This window comes from Lemur catta, chromosome 23, assembly GCF_020740605.2.
Source record: "Lemur catta isolate mLemCat1 chromosome 23, mLemCat1.pri, whole genome shotgun sequence".
In the NCBI taxonomy this organism is placed as follows: domain Eukaryota; kingdom Metazoa; phylum Chordata; class Mammalia; order Primates; family Lemuridae; genus Lemur; species Lemur catta.
This window is the reverse complement of record NC_059150.1, coordinates 29,757,900-29,774,012: the sequence shown is the minus strand read 5'-3', so window position 1 is coordinate 29,774,012 and position 16,113 is coordinate 29,757,900.

Below are 16,113 nucleotides of genomic sequence, written 5' to 3'. Positions count from 1 at the left end.
TTCTGGGCTTAAGCAATCCTCCTGCCTCAGCCTCTCAAGTAGCTGGGACTACAGGCATGCACCACCATGCCCAGCTAATTTTTTCTCTATATATTTTTATTTGGCCAGATAATTTCTTTCTATTTGTAGTAGAGACGGGGTTTTGCTCTTGCTCAGGCTGGTCTCAAACTCCCGACCTCGAGGGATCCACCCGCCTCAGCCTCCCTGAGTGCTAGGATTACAGGTGTGAGCCACTACGCCCAGCCTCATTATGGTTTTGATTTGCATTTCCCTGATGATTAGAGATGTTGAGCATTTTTTCATATGTTTGTTTTCCATTCTTCTGTCTTCTTTTGAAACTTGCTGTTCATGTCCTTTGCCCACTTTTTGATAGGGTTGTTGAATTTTTTTCTTACTGATTTTCCTGAGTTCTAAATAGAATATAGTTATCAGTCCTTTATCAGATGTGTAGCGTGCGAAAATTTTTTCCCATTCTGTAGGTTGTCTACTTTTGTGGCAGTTTCTTTGGCTGTGCAGAAGCTTTTCAATTTAATCAGGTCCCATTTATTTATTTTTCTTGTTGCTGTGATTGCCTTTGGGATCTTCTTCATGAATTCTTTGCCTAGGCCAACGCCTATGAGTCTTTCCCACATTTTCTTCTAGAATTCTAATAGTTTCACTCCTAAGGTATAAGTCTGTTATCCACTGTCACTTCATTTTTGTGAGAGGTGAAACGTGTGGGTCCTGTTTCAGTCTTCTACATGTGGGTACCCAGTTTTCCCAGCACCATTTATTGAATAAGGATTCTTTTCCCCAGAGTATGTTTTATTCTGCTTTGTCAAAGATTAGACGGCACTATGAGGATGGTTTTATATCTGGATTTTCTGTTATGTTCCACTGGTCTGTGTCCCTGCACTTGTGCCAATAACATGCAGTTTTAATAACCACAGCCTTGTAATATAATTTGAAGTCTGGCAAATTAATACCTCCCATTTTGTTCTTATTGCCTAAAATTGCTTTTGCTAAATGGGGCTTCTCTGATTCCATACAAAACATAAAATTATTTTTTCTGTATTTGTGAAAAATGATGATCGTAATTTAATAGGAATTGCATTGCATCTGTAGATCACTTTGGGTAGTGTAGACATTTTAACAATGTTGATTCTTCTGATCCATGAGCATCATATCATTTTCCACCTGTTTACATGCTCTGCGATTTCCTTCCGCGGTGTTTCATAGTTCTCCCTGTAGAGGTCATTTACTCTCTTAGTTAAATATATTCCTAGGTATTTTACTTTCTTTGTTGCTATTGTGAAGGGTATTGAGTCTTTAATTTGGTTCTCCGTTTGACTGTTATTGGCATATATGAATGCCTCCAATTTGTGTGTATTGATTTTGTATCCTGAGACTTTACTGAATTCATTTATCAATTCCAGGAGTATCTTGGTTGAATCCTTTGTGTTTTCTAGATATAACATCATATCATCAGCGAAGAGTGAGAGTTTGATCTCTTCTGTCCCTATTTGGACACTCTTGATTCTGCTCTCTTGCCTGATAGCTCTCACAAGGACTTCCAGGAGTATGTTGAAAAGTAATGGGGACAGTGGGCAGCTTTGTCTGGATCCAGTTCTAAGTGGGAATGTTTTCAATTTTTCCCCATTTAGTATGATGTTGGCTGTGGGTTTGTCATATATGGCTTGTGTCATTTTTAGATAGGCCCCGTCTATGCCTATTTTGTTAAGTGTTCTTATCATAAAAGGGTGTTGAATTTTGTCAAATGGTTTTACTGCATCTATTGAGAGCATCATATAGTCTTTATTTTTGTTTCTATTTATGTGGCAAATTACATTTATAGATTTGCATATGTTGAACCATCCCTGCATCTCTGGGATGAAGCCCACATGGTCATGATGGATTATTTTCTTGATAAGCACTTGGATTCAATTTGCCAGGATATTATTGAGAATTTTTGCATCTATATTCATAAGGGATATTGGTCTGTAGTTTTCTTTTTTTGTTGCATCCTTTCTTGTTTTTAGTATCAAAGTTTTATTGGCTTCATTAAATGTGTTGGGGAGCATTCTGTCCTTCTCGAATTTGGAGAATAGTTTTTTTAGTATGGGCACCAGTTCTTTGTAGGTGTGGTAAAATTTGGGTGTGAACCCATCTGGTCCAGGGCTTTTCCTTTTGGGAAGGTTTTTATTGCTGTTTTGAGTTCAGTTCTTGATATTGGTGTATTCAGGAATTCTATTTCTTCCTGGTTGAGCCTAGGGAGGCTGTGTGTTTCTAAAAATTTGTCCACTTCCTCCACATTTTCCAGTTTGTGTGAATAAAGGTTTTTGTAGAATTCATAGATGATATCTTGTGTCTCTGTGGCATTGGTTGTGATTTCTTCTTTCATGTTCCTGATGGAGGTTATTAGAGATTTTTCTTTTCTACTCCTGGTTAATCTAGACAGAGTCGTGTCAATTTTGTTTATCTTTTCAGAGAACCAACTTCTTGTTTTATTAATCTCCCATATGGTTTTTCTGTTGTTCATTTCATTTACTTCAGATTTGATCTTATTAATATCTCTCCTTCTGCTGGGTTTGGGGTTAGTCCGTTTTTCTTTCTCCACCTCTTCAAGTCTATTAATTAGGTTGTTTATTTGTAAGTTTTCTGTCTTTTTGATATAGGCATTTATGGAAATAAATTTTCCTCTCAGGACTGCTTTAGCTGTGTCCCACAGATTTTGATAACTTGTATCTCCTTTGTCATTTACTTCAAAGAGTCTTTTGATTACCATCTTGATTTCTTGATTTATAAAATAATAATTAAGGAGAAAGTTGCTTAGCTTCCATGACTTTGAGTAGGAATGAGAATTTCTGTTAGGGTTAACTTCTATTTTTTATTCCACTGTGATCTGATAAGATGCATGGTATGATTCTATTTTTAAAATTTTTTTAAGGCATGCTTTGTGTCCTAGGATACGGTCTATCTTCAAGTATGTCCCATCAGCTGATGAGAAGAATGTATATTCAGTGGATTTTGGGTAGAATGTCCTGTAAATGTCAGTCAGGCCCATTTGTTCTATCATTCTGTTTAAGTCCATTGTTTGTTTGTTTTCTGTTTTGGGTTCTCTCCTATGCTGTTAGTGGGCAGTTGAAGTCTCCAGTACTGTAGTGTTGCTGTTTATCATTTGGTTTAGATCAAGTAGGTTTTGCTTTATGAATCTGGGTGCACCTAAGTTGGGTGCATATATATTAAGTATAGTTATGTCTTCTTGTTGAATTGTACCCTTCACCAGTATATAGTAACCATCTTTGTCTTTCATTACTTTTGTTGATTAAAAACTAAGTTATTGGAGATTAAAACTGCCACACCAGCTTTCTTTTGGCTTCCCTTTGCTTGAAATATTGATTTCCACCCTTTTATTTTCAGTCTAAATACATCTTTGCAGGTTAGATGAGTTTCCTGGAGACAGTAGATGCTTGGCTTGTATTTTTTTATCCATTGGGCCAGTCCTTGTCTCTTGAGCGGGGAGTTCAAGCCATTCACATTTATGAGAGAACTGATAATTTGGACAGATTTCTGTTCATCTTGTAGGGTAGAACTTCATTGCTATGTTTTCTGTCTTGAGCCATTGTGGTAACTGGGTTTTGATCTTTAGCTCTTGAGTAGTTTTACATTCATGTGTCTTTCTTGTGCTGGTCCATGTGTAACTCTGTTTTGAGCACTTCTTGGAGGGCTGGTCTTGTCTTGGTGAATTCCCTGAGTCTTTGTTTATCTGAGAATGTCTTAATTTCTCCTTTGTATACAAAACTTAGCTTAGCTGGGTACAAGATTCTAGGCTGGGCATTATTCTGTTTCAGAAGAGTGAGAATGGGGCCCCAGTCTCTTCTTGCTTGTAAGGTTTCAGTTGAGAAATCTGGCATTATTTGGATGGTCTTTCCTTTGTATGTTACTTATTTCTTTCTCCTTACAGCTTGAAGAAGGGCCTCTTTAGTGGTTATTTTGGTCAGTCTGATGACTGCGTGATGTAGTGTCTTCCTATTTGCTATGAATCTCCCAGGGGTTCTTTCAGCTTCTTGAACCTGTATATCTAGAATTTTAGGAAGGCCTGGGAAATTTTCCTCAATTATATCTTCAAATAGTTTATCTAATACTTGCGTATTTTCTTCTTCCGCCTCAGGAATGCTGATAACTCTTATGTTAGGCTTCTTCACGTAATCCCACATGTCTTGTAGACTCTGATCTTTTCTCTTGGTTCTTTGCTCTATCTCTGTGACTGACTTATTTAATTGAAAAGTGTTATCTTTGATCTCTGAGATTCTTTCTTCTGTTTGATCTACCCTGCTCTTGAGACTTTCCAGCATGTTTTGTAACTCCCTGAATCAATTCTTCATTTCCAGGGGTTCAGTTTGATTTTTCTTTAATATGTTGATTTTGTTAGTGAATTTTTCTTCAAAGTCCTGGATTTTTTTTGTGTGTGTGGTTTCTTTGTGTTGGTTATCCATTGTTTCTTGCATATGATTTAGCTTTCTTACAATCCATGTTTGAAATTAAATTTTTCGTGTGACATTTTAGTGTTCTGAATTTGGTTTGTGTCTATTGCTAGAAAACTGGTGTTTGTCTTTAAGGGCATGATTTATGTTTGATTCTTTATGCTCCCTGAGTTATTTCCTTGGGTCCTTCCCTTTTGGATCAATGGTTACTTCTCTTTTTTCAGCTTTTGTCTGGATAGTAACACACCTTGTGCTCTGTTCCTTGGCCATGTAACAGCCTAGGTGTGTTGTGTCCTTTGTCACTATGGGGAGCCACTTATGTGTTGTTCGATTTTCTTCTACCATAATTGGGGGGCTGTTCCTGGTGGTTCCAGCCCCAGAGTATTGTTTGACCTGAAATCAGTTTGACGAGTTAAGTACTAGGCTGAGGACTTTTGATCTGCAGCCAAGATTCACACTGGTTGCAGAGAGAAAGTGTCTTTTTCTTGTCTCTCTCTCTCTCTCCAGAGGTGGTTTCTACCTCTTTCCACATGAAAGATACTGGCTACGGGGAGGAGGTGGTGCCTCTGTTTGCCCAGTGCCCTGGCTGCTGCAGATCCCATGGGTGATGGTCTGCCCCACCCCAATGTCTGCAAGGTCCATGCTCTAATCTCTTGTGACTTGGGAAGCACTCAGAGTTCACAGAAGGATGGAGCTCCTAGCGAGAGTCCGCAGACTTGGAGAGGGAGCCACCTGGCACCCTATCGCACCACGGTGGCTACGCTGTGGACCCTGAAAATGGTGAATGCCCGCCCAAAGATCACCAGCACTGGGGGTGAATGTTCAGGGGTTTGCAGATGCCAGAACCAGGGTCTGTGTCATCAAGATGCCCCATTGTCTCATTTATGTCACCCTCCCACCATCTCACACCTGTTCAGCAATAGGTCTCCTTCTTTTTAATCCACCCTGAGTGGGCCTGATAGCCCACAGTGATTTCCAGGTTAGCGTCCCCTAATTAGTTTTCATCTCCTTCAATCTGGACCCACTGAGTGGTAGAGGCAGTTTAACTATCTCCTAACTGCCTCCATCGGTAGCCCAGACCAATCCCTCCTCTGCCAAGTGCAGTCCTGGCACAGAGCTCGGGAGTTCAAGATGCTTCCTGCTAATGTCTCCTCTTCACAGAGCCCCATGTTTCCCACGGTGATTTTGCACTGATTTCAGGCAGATCCCTGACTGAGTGGGTGTGGAGGTCAGTGGGGAAGCAAGATGTTCTCCTGTGGGACTGATCCCACCTCACTCACTGGTGAGGTGGTCACAGCTGTCCCGTGCTCTACTCTCTATTGTTTGTCTTGCACTCTCCAGATTTTTGCTATCTTATCTCTCGTTCATCTTATCTTTTTCTTGCTTTTTGTGTCCAACGCTGATTCTCCATGGATTCACACTGCTGTTCTTGTGGGGGAGCGATCCACTCGCATTGTGGCAGGTCAAGATCTATGCCTTCCTCTCTGGGAGCACGAATCCAGGTGGTTACCTCCACTCTGCCATCTTTTCTTCTTTTTGGCAGGGTATTTTGTAAGAGAGGAAATATGGTATTGCAGTCAGGCACTGGGCTTCAGAGCTAACTACTGACTTTAAAGCATGGCTCTGCTCCTCATTGCTCTACACCCAACACATGACTTAACATCTCTGCATCTTCTTTCTTCTCATTTGTAAAATTGAGATGATAATCAAACATCCGTCAAAATTTGTTTGCAGATCAAATGAGCTAATTTATGTAAAATCCTTCAAATATTGCCTGGCATACGGTAAATGCCCAATAAATGTTACCATAATATCTTCTTCTGTGCCTGCTAATAAACTACGAAATCATATGGACCTAAAGGAAAAGACTCATAATTAACAAAGGAAAGGAGTAAAGATCTTAAACAATAAAAATAAAATAATGTATCTTTAAATATAGGCTTCTATACAGAGATAGTGCTAAAATAATAAAAGTCAGACCAGTAGATGCACATAACTGTTTTATAACTAGCAGTTAGGTCTTTAACTCTATATAACTTTGAAATGAAATTGTAAAGTATAATGAATTTCTCTCAGTAGTTTCTCCATATTCCCTTTGAATTTGTGCAGGACCAATAGATGTATCCAAGCACTATGTGACAAAATACCACTTTTCAAAACGTAGGAACAGCATGTAATTACCTCAGCATAATATTTCTTTGGTAATTGCAGATAAATTGATAAAAATATCTTGACTACTAGACAAGCAAAGTATTGATTGTAATTTACTAGGCTATAAGAAAAAGTGATTTTCCCTCAAGTTTTAATATAAGTACTTACTTATTTTATGACAAATACAGATATTTCATATCAGAAACTCAGTTTGCATGGAAAAATCACATGATTACTAATCCTCTAGATTGGCTGTGTATGTATTTTTGTAAGTATTTGCCTGCTCATTATTTTTCTGTTGAGTAATTCTCTAAAAATTACATTTCCTGTAATGGAGTCTTTTATTGATGCATTTTATCAATCCTTGTTCTAAGTGCAGACTCTTCAGAGCTCCCTCAACACATTCTTTTTAGAAAGAAAAGTAGGAGGTCACAGATTCTTCTTTTCAGCAATTTCTCACCACACATATGGTCACACACACACATTTACTATGTATCTTACAAATTCATGGAAAATCTCATTCCAGTTGTTTTCAATTCTTATCTATTTTTGCTTTTGTTTACATGCAGTATCCTTTAAGGAAACTCAATTAACCCTTTATTCTAAAGTAAAGCTAAGCTCTATATTAATTTTAATTGTGGATGTACTATTTATTATTTACATTTTTTCTTTATTACTTGAATTGATCTCAAAAGAGATGTGTGCATTTATAGTTCATTTATTGATGATATCTATTTTGAGTATAATCGTATGCAATCCATTTAGCTCTAATTATAAGTTCTTTCACCTAACTGAAAACACATTTTTCTCACTGATTATAAGGTTTTGGATTCATCACAGATTTAATAACAGACATCAAAATGAGAGAGTACAATGAGATTCAGTTAGCTCATACAGGGGAGCATAGTTTTTGTACTTACATGAAGGAGATTTATTCAGTGATAACATGGATTTATTTCTGATGTGAAACTTCCAACATACAATTCTTTTGCTCTTGGGAATTAGAGTTGACACCTGAGCAGCATAGCCAGTCAGCTGTGGCTCCTCACTATCATGCATTCTTATTCTAAAGTCTGTCTAGTGGTTAAGTAGTTTCACGTACATGAACAAAAGTATCACTGAGGATAGTGAAAGCTAGTGTTAATTTGTCAGGGACCACTCATCAAGCATAATATTTTATAAATCACTTATTCTATTCTAAAACTACTTGACAAAAATTCTCCATAAATATGTTGGCACATTCATGTTTTCCTAGAAAAACATACCTGATAAGTCAGCCTAATTATACTAAATAGTGAAAGTTTGAAGCTGCTGCAAGCAGAAAGATAATTCATAATATATCAAAATTATAATGCTATTCAAGTTCCTGCCCAACCAGCAATCCTTTCTCCCATTAGACCTTTTCTGGCATACAGTCTTCTAGGCAAAATGTATTAAGAATGGGTGTTTTAAAGATTGTTAGAGAAGAATTATAGTCCAGAGAAAACCTATAAGCAAGAGGTAGCTGGTGTTAGGCATATTGAAGAATGACATGACTTAGCAAATCAATTGATATAGTATTTAAAATCTGAAAATTTAAAGAACTACAGATTAAGTGTCCTAAGACATATAAGGTAGGATTGTGTCTTCAGCTTCCTTCACTTCCTTCATTTTTTTCCTTTTTCACTCTTATGGAAGATAATCTTCCTTAGCATATTAAAGTTATACTATGAAAGAATGTAACAAAAAATATAAAAAAGATTATTTTAAAGATGCTCCACTCTGAATAATCTGAACAAAGCAGTTATTTCCACTGAGGTTTTTAAAATATTTTCTATTGTCTTCCTTCCAGAAGGGAGCCAGGGATTAAATCTTCCAGGGCTCTAACTTGGTGGAATGCTACTAGAATAAAGACATGCCTTCAGGAAGGCATGGAGTATGAAAACACTGATAAAGACATGGCAGGAGGGAGAAGTATAAAGACAGCTAAAGCAAAAACCTGAGCCCCAGCCATGCATGTGAGACTGACCCTTGATGGACTGAAATGCAAATCAAAGAAGTTACACACAGGACTTAGGCCTGTAATAATACGGCTTCCTTTCACCTGAGTCAAACATTGGATCAGTGGCTTTTCTCAAAAACCGTGCCTGAGACTGGGCGTGGTGGCTCACGCCTGAAATCCTAGCACTCTGGGAGGCCGAGGCGGGTGGATAGCTCGAGGTCAGGAGTTCGAGACCAGCCTGAGCAAGAGCGAGACCCCGTCTCTACTAAAAATAGAAAGATATTATCTGGCCAACTAAAATATATATAGAAGAAAAAAATTAGCTGGGCATGGTGGCGCATGCCTGTAGTCCCAGCTACTCGGGAGGCTGAGGCAGTAGGATCACTTAAGCCCAGGAGTTTGAGGTTGCTGTGAGCTAGGCTGATGCCACGGCACTCATTCTAGCCAGGGCAACAAAGTGACACTCTGTCTCAAAAAAAAAAAAAAAAAAAACCAAAACCAAAACAAACAAACAAACAAAAAAACCGTGCCTGAAAGAAAACTATCTTCAAAACTTACAGTAGCAACTGGAACAGGGGACATAAATACAGTTACTGTTCTCTAGACATGACCTCTGAGATCACTTATAGTTTTAGGCAGTACTGTCCCAGCACAGCCTGTTTCGCTCTGGACACATATCACACTGACACTGCCCTTTGCCCTGGGTGAGAGAACTGATGCTTCGGTGACACTTTGCTGTCCCCGGAAAGTCCGTTCCAGATATCTTGTAATTTAGGGTAACCTCACTCTGTAACCTTTAGTGTAATAAGATGGAATCACAATGAATTTGACACATCTCCTTTCTTAATTATAGCATATGGAAATTTCTCGACATTTCAACTAAAAATCTTTAGATGTGGAAAGGGAAAGTAGAGGGGACTTTTTGGCATACTAGCATGTGGAGCTTGAATATTTAACTGTGACTCCTAAGCCACCCATGATATTTTTCTGTGAGAGAATTTGGAACAGAAATCATTATGTTGAAAGAATGAGACTCAATAAGCACAAATATAAAAGAATCTTAATTTTAATTTCCACTGTCTGTTCACCCCATGCTGTAGGACTCATTTTATCTTTGCTTTCCTTGGATGAAATCTGAAATCTAGGACATGTTGCCTAGCTGTCATGATTACTTTAAGATACCAAAAATTCTCAAGTAACTTCCAGTTTTCATGCACAGTCTAAGTTCAATAATTACTTTGTTCAATCCAGTGTATTAATTTAAAAATTATGAGCCTCATATAAAATTGAAACTCCCCTCCCCATCAAAGGAGAAGTTGTCAATCCACAATGGCTTTTGGGGTGTGGCATGAACCTTCTTATTGGATTAATGATGTTGTGAGGTAGCATGAAAGTGCTCATGAGTGGCAGATATTTAAAGGTGACACTTTCTCTCATGGCATGTGGTCTTTTCAGTGCCCACTGCCCCATCACTAGGAATCTCTCTCTCATGGTTCCTCTAGTGACAAAGAACAACTCTATTCTAGCTGGTTACATTTGGCCATGGCCTGCATCTTGTCCCATGCAAACAGACTATTGGGTTGCCTGAAAAAAACTATGGGAATTTAGGTTTTAGATTGTCAGTAATTTATTTTAAAATAATTCAACACCACAAGTGTGGTATTTTTCAAATATGCACTGGCACTTGGTTACCACTTGATACTCAAGAATATTCAATCCAGGGGGGAGTTAGCATTTGAAAATTATAAACTTTTTCAAGTTTTACTGAGAGAAATAAGGAACCCATGGAAGAATGTTAAATTTATAGGTAGATATCAACTACAAACTTTGAATTATCATGATATTAATATACAATAGAGGATTTTATAGTCAGCATAAGGGGATATATATGTGTATATATATAATATATGTTATATATTATATATATATATATTTATATATTTGCTGAAATGAGTAGTAATCAAGATTTGTTTATTAGCTAGTAACCTTGTACAGGCTTGGCCCCTGAACAAACTCTAGAGAGTTCATAGACTAACATCTTCCTGAGTGTTGGTCTTAGTCCAGGACTTCATTCAGTCCAATGTGCCATCATGTTATGGTGGGATCTGTCATGTCGTCTAGTAAGATGAGAAAGTTAACTAAATATTGCTACAAAAACAGGTATCATGACGGTTTGGGATCTTTTTCCAAATTAATTTTTCTGTGACTGGTAGAGTTTAGCCTAAGCCTTGCTTTCATTTATAACATATCACCTATTAATAGCTATGGGACTATAAGAGATAATACCTATAACACTCATGTAAAACAATCATTTGAGGCCTTTGACCTCACCAACAGCAGGGTAAAGATATTGACTACTGTCAGTTCCCAACAAAAGACCCATTCAACTCAAATACCTTTATCATTGAATTGCACTGATAATAGCTAGTGATCCAGTTTTTTGGTCTTTAGGAAAATATGAGTCAGACAGCTTGTTCCCTCAAGCTCAAGGGGAACTATATTGTCTGGGTGTAAAGCCCGTATAGTTTCATAATATACAAAGAAGGAAGTACCTCCCAGTCTCTTTTGAAGGGACTCGGCACATCAAGTGTTCTCTCCAAAAGGCTTCTCTTCATCTCTAAATCATAATAACTTTATTGTCATAATAACTTTATTGTCTTAGAATCTGATGATTAAAAAAGAGAGAAGTTTTTTTCCTTGTAGAATAATGGATTCACAATTCAATCTGGAATATGGGAAGAGTTGGCATCTATTGTGTTGGAACCTCAGGCTAGGCTGAGCTGGAAATACTTCAATTTTGATATCACACTATATATAATAAAAGATAATATAACTGCTAAAAAAACGTGTCAGATAGGCTATTTCTTTATGTTTTATTACATAATCTGTTAGAACCAAGAATTTCAGGCTATCACTGGACCAATTACTATAGTAAAACAGGAATTTAATCTAGTAGACCAATTGATTATGACACAGTTAAAAAATATTATTTACACAAGTAGGAAATAAATATATCTATAAATTATTTTATTATTGAGGGATCAAAGGGATAGCAAAGCTAATTCAAATAACATTTAAGAACTGTTATTTGTAGACATTGAAAAATATGAGAATAAGAAATATTTTAAAAACTAGGTCAGGCATGACACTGGCTAATATTGTATAGGGCAATAAAATGATAAACTTTAGGTTTGTCTTTTGTTCAGTGGTAAGAAACCTCTAAGCTGTCACTTTACAGTGTGGGCACTAATCAATTAGAGAAGAGCAAACTCTAACACAGGTGTATTCTCCTAGAGAAATAATTTTGGGGTGATCCAGCAATGCCTCTGCCTGACATTAAAGGGACATGCCATCTCTTTGCCTTGTTTTCATATAATTTTCATAAGTTTCATTCATAATTTTGGATAATTTTGCCTAGGCAAATGGCAATATATTTCTCCTGATATGAGTGAGTAAAGCATTTTAACCATTTTAGATAAATAAATAAGAAAATATTGATGGATACCAAGCATAATATGGTATACTAGACACACATTCTCTCTCTTTGAAGTATATGGTACAGTTGGTGAGAAAGATATTTTTAAAATTACAAATATTTAATTAAAAAATGATATGTCCTGTGAATGAAAGTACAGAATGCTGTGAAATCTTATCCTGGGAGAAACTGATTTAATGTTAGGGGGGGACTTTTCAGGAAGGTTGAAACCTAAAGGATGAGTTGGAGGAAACTAAATCAATTGTGGTGGAGGTGTGGGTGGGAGGAGTGCATTACAGGGAGAGGAAGTAGTACTGTATGTGTAAATGCGGGGGTGGGTGGGTGGAGTGGGGCTGAGCATGGGTATTTGAACAATGAAAACAAAGAAACAAAACAGTATTATGGTTAAACTACAGAGATTGAGAGGGAGATAATGATGAGATGATAATAGTAAAGTAATAATAATACTATGGTAAATGGATGTCTAATTGAGTGAAAGGCATTCTTTAAAGTAATTTAGATATATTAGATTACTCAATTTTTAAAACAATTATATGAAACAGGTACTACTAATGACTCATCTGAAAACTGAGGCTCATAGAAGAACTATCTTGTATAGTTCACACAATTAATGAGTGAAAGAGTTTAGATTTGAACCCAGCAGTCTGGTTCCACAAATCTTGTTTATAATGACTATGTTAAATGTGCTCATTTAACTGGGGAAGGATCATGCACAGCTTATATGCCAAATAAACGATTTTTTCCCTTCTTTCCTAAGAGAAATAGGAATCCATTGAAGGATTTTAAAGGTCAAGATGAACAGATGTGACTTCTAAAATGCCTATTCTTTTTGCAGTGTGGAGAACTAATTAGAAAGCAGAAAGAAAGTATTAGTGGGACCAATTAGGGGGAATATATGTTCATCCAGGCAAGAGATGGTGGTGCTTGAACTTGAGTAACAATGGTATTAATACAGATAATATTAATGACTTTCAGAGATATTTGGGACATGAACTTGAGCTCTGTATAAGAGAAAAGAGTGGAGGCATTAAGGACAACTCCTAGGTTACTATCTTATACAATTGGATTCAACACGGAGTCATTCATTAAAACAGGGATAGTATTTCCAACGTGTTCCTCTAGAATTCTTATAGTTTCAGGTCCTAGGTTTAAGTCTGTTATCCACTGTGAGTTGCTGTTTGTGAGAGATGAAAGGTGTGGATACTGTTTCAGTCTTCTACATGTGGCTATCCAGTTTTCCCACCACCATTTATTGAATAAGGATTCTTTTCTCTAGTGTATGTTTTTGTCTGCTTTGTCAAAGATGAGATGGCTATATGAGGCTGGTTTTATATCTGGGTTCTCAGTTCTGTTCCATAGGTCTATGTCTCTGTTCTTGTGCCAGTACCATACTGTTTTGATTACTATAGCCTTGTAGTATAGTTTAAAGTCTGGTAAATTGATGCCTCCCATTTTATTCTTTTTGCCTAGGATTGCTTTTGCTATACAGGGTCTTCTCTGGTTCCATATGAAGCATAAAATTATTTTTTCTATATCTGTGAAAAATGATGTTGATATTTTAATAGGATTGCATTAATCTGTAGATCACTTTGGGTGTTGGAAATACTCTTCTATACATTGGTCTAGGCAAAGAATTTATGGAAAAGACCCCAAAGACAATCACAGCAACAACAAAAATAAATAAATGGGACCTGATTAAATTAAAAAGCTTCTGCCTAGCCAAAGAAACAGTCACAAGAGCCAACAGAAAACCTACAGAATGAGAGAAAATACTCACATACTACATATCTGATAAAGGGCTGATAACTAGAATCTATTTAGAACTCAGGAAAATCAGCAAGAAAAAATACAACAACTCTATCAAAAAGTGGGCAAAGGATATCAACAGAAACTTTTCAAAATAAGACAGAAGAATGGCCAGAAAACATATGAAAAAATGCTCAACACCACTAATCATCAGGGAAATTCAAATCAAAACCACAATGAGATATCACTTATCTCCAGTGAGAATGGCCTTTATCAAAAAGTCCCAGTACAATAAACGTTGTCATGGATGCAGAGAGATAGGAACACTCACACACTGCTGGTGGGACTGCAAACTAGTGCAACCCCTGTGGAAAGCAATATGGAGATACCTTAAACAGGTACAAGTATACCTACCATTTGATCCAGCAATCCCATTATTGGGCATCTACCCAAAAGAACAAAAGACATTCTATAAAAAAGACATCTACACTTGAATGTTTATAGCAGCACAATTCACAATTGCAAAGATGTGGAAACAACCCAAGTGTCCATCAATATGTGAGTGGATTAATAAAATGTGGCATATGTATACCATGGAGAGTACTATGTTGATATAGCACTTCTTGTATTTTCCTGGATAGAGCTGGAACCCATTCTACAGAGTGAAGTATCCAACAATGGAAAAATAAGCACCACATGTACTCACCATCAAATCGGTTTCACTGATCAACACCTAAGTGCACATATAGGAATAACATTTATTGGGTGTTAGGCAGATGGGAGGGGGGAGGAGGGGATGAGTGTATATATACGTAGTGAGTGAGATGTGCATCATCTAGGGGATGGACACTCTTGAAGCACTGCCTCAGGGGGAGAGGAGGGCAAGTGCAATATATGTAACCTAAACATTTGTACCCTCATAATGTGCTGAAATAAAAAAAAATAAACAGGAATAGTAAAGGAGAAACAATGAAAAATGGATGATGACATTGGTTTAGGAACAGTTGACTTTGTGTTGCCTTTCATTTATCCATATGTAGATATTAATTAAGCAGTTGATGGTGATGTCTGTCTCTCACTGGAGCTATAGTTTTAAAGAATATTTTCTGGATATAGCATTTAAAGCAAGAGGGATGCATCATATTACCAGGAGAGAGAATATAACATGAAAAAAATGGAGGCTAGGACCAGTTTTTCATTACTCTGACAATTAACAGAAGAAGTGAGCTCTTAGCAAAGGAGAGCTAAATCCTCAGTAAAGAAGAATACTGACAAAAAGAATAATAAATTATGCAAAGTGGAGAACAAACGTGAAAACAGCTAGATACTTAGAATGAAAAGGAGAATAGAGAGATCTCAAAGAAATCAAGAAAGAAATTGTTTGAAAAGAAAGAGAGGCTGTAGTGTTGCAAGTTGCTAAGAGTTCAAACAGTTGGAAAAGAAAATTAGTTATCCTTGGTGTCAGAAGTTGCTTTAGAAACCAGTTATTCTCAATTTATTATTATATTTATATAATTTATATATTATATTATAATTATATTATAAATAAAATAATTATATTACTATATTGTAATATTATATATACTTCATACATTATATTATAGTATTATATATTATAATATATAAAATTGAGATCCAAAGAAATTGAGAGATTTGACTAATGATATAAACTGTCACTTTTTTAGTACTTAAGATTTAATGTCTGTTGGTATATATGTTGAGTACTTATTGCTTATAAGTCTCTAAACATACTTTCAGTTTAACACATGACTTTATTATTGTGTATAAGGTTGGATCATTGAGATAAATTAAAGATAATTTATAATAGTTTTATAATTAAAGATAAATGAGAGGTTAGGGCTTCCAGTTAAATGCAGCTGATTTTATTTTTAGTCTATTTAAAGTACTCTTATTCTCCCTAATAAAAATCTCAGCAAAATTTCAGCAAAGGTATAAAATAGTCATAAACCCACAAGGGAAAAGACAAGAAAGGAAGCAATAGTAGAGGGTAATTTTAATACATTTTCAGAAGATCTAAAGCACATGGGAAGCTGAACTGACTGAGCAGAATAGAGAGAGCTGCAATCTAACCCCCTATAGAGGGAACACCAAAAAGAAGTGAGTCAACCGAGTACCACAGAGAGCAAGGAATGTAGCAGGAGCAGACACCAGAGGAGTTGGTGAAATTAGCATACTGAATTCTGGGACCCCAAATTCCCTTTTCTCCTCCTACTTTCAAAATGTTAGAATTAAGCATATAAACTTTTAACTGTATG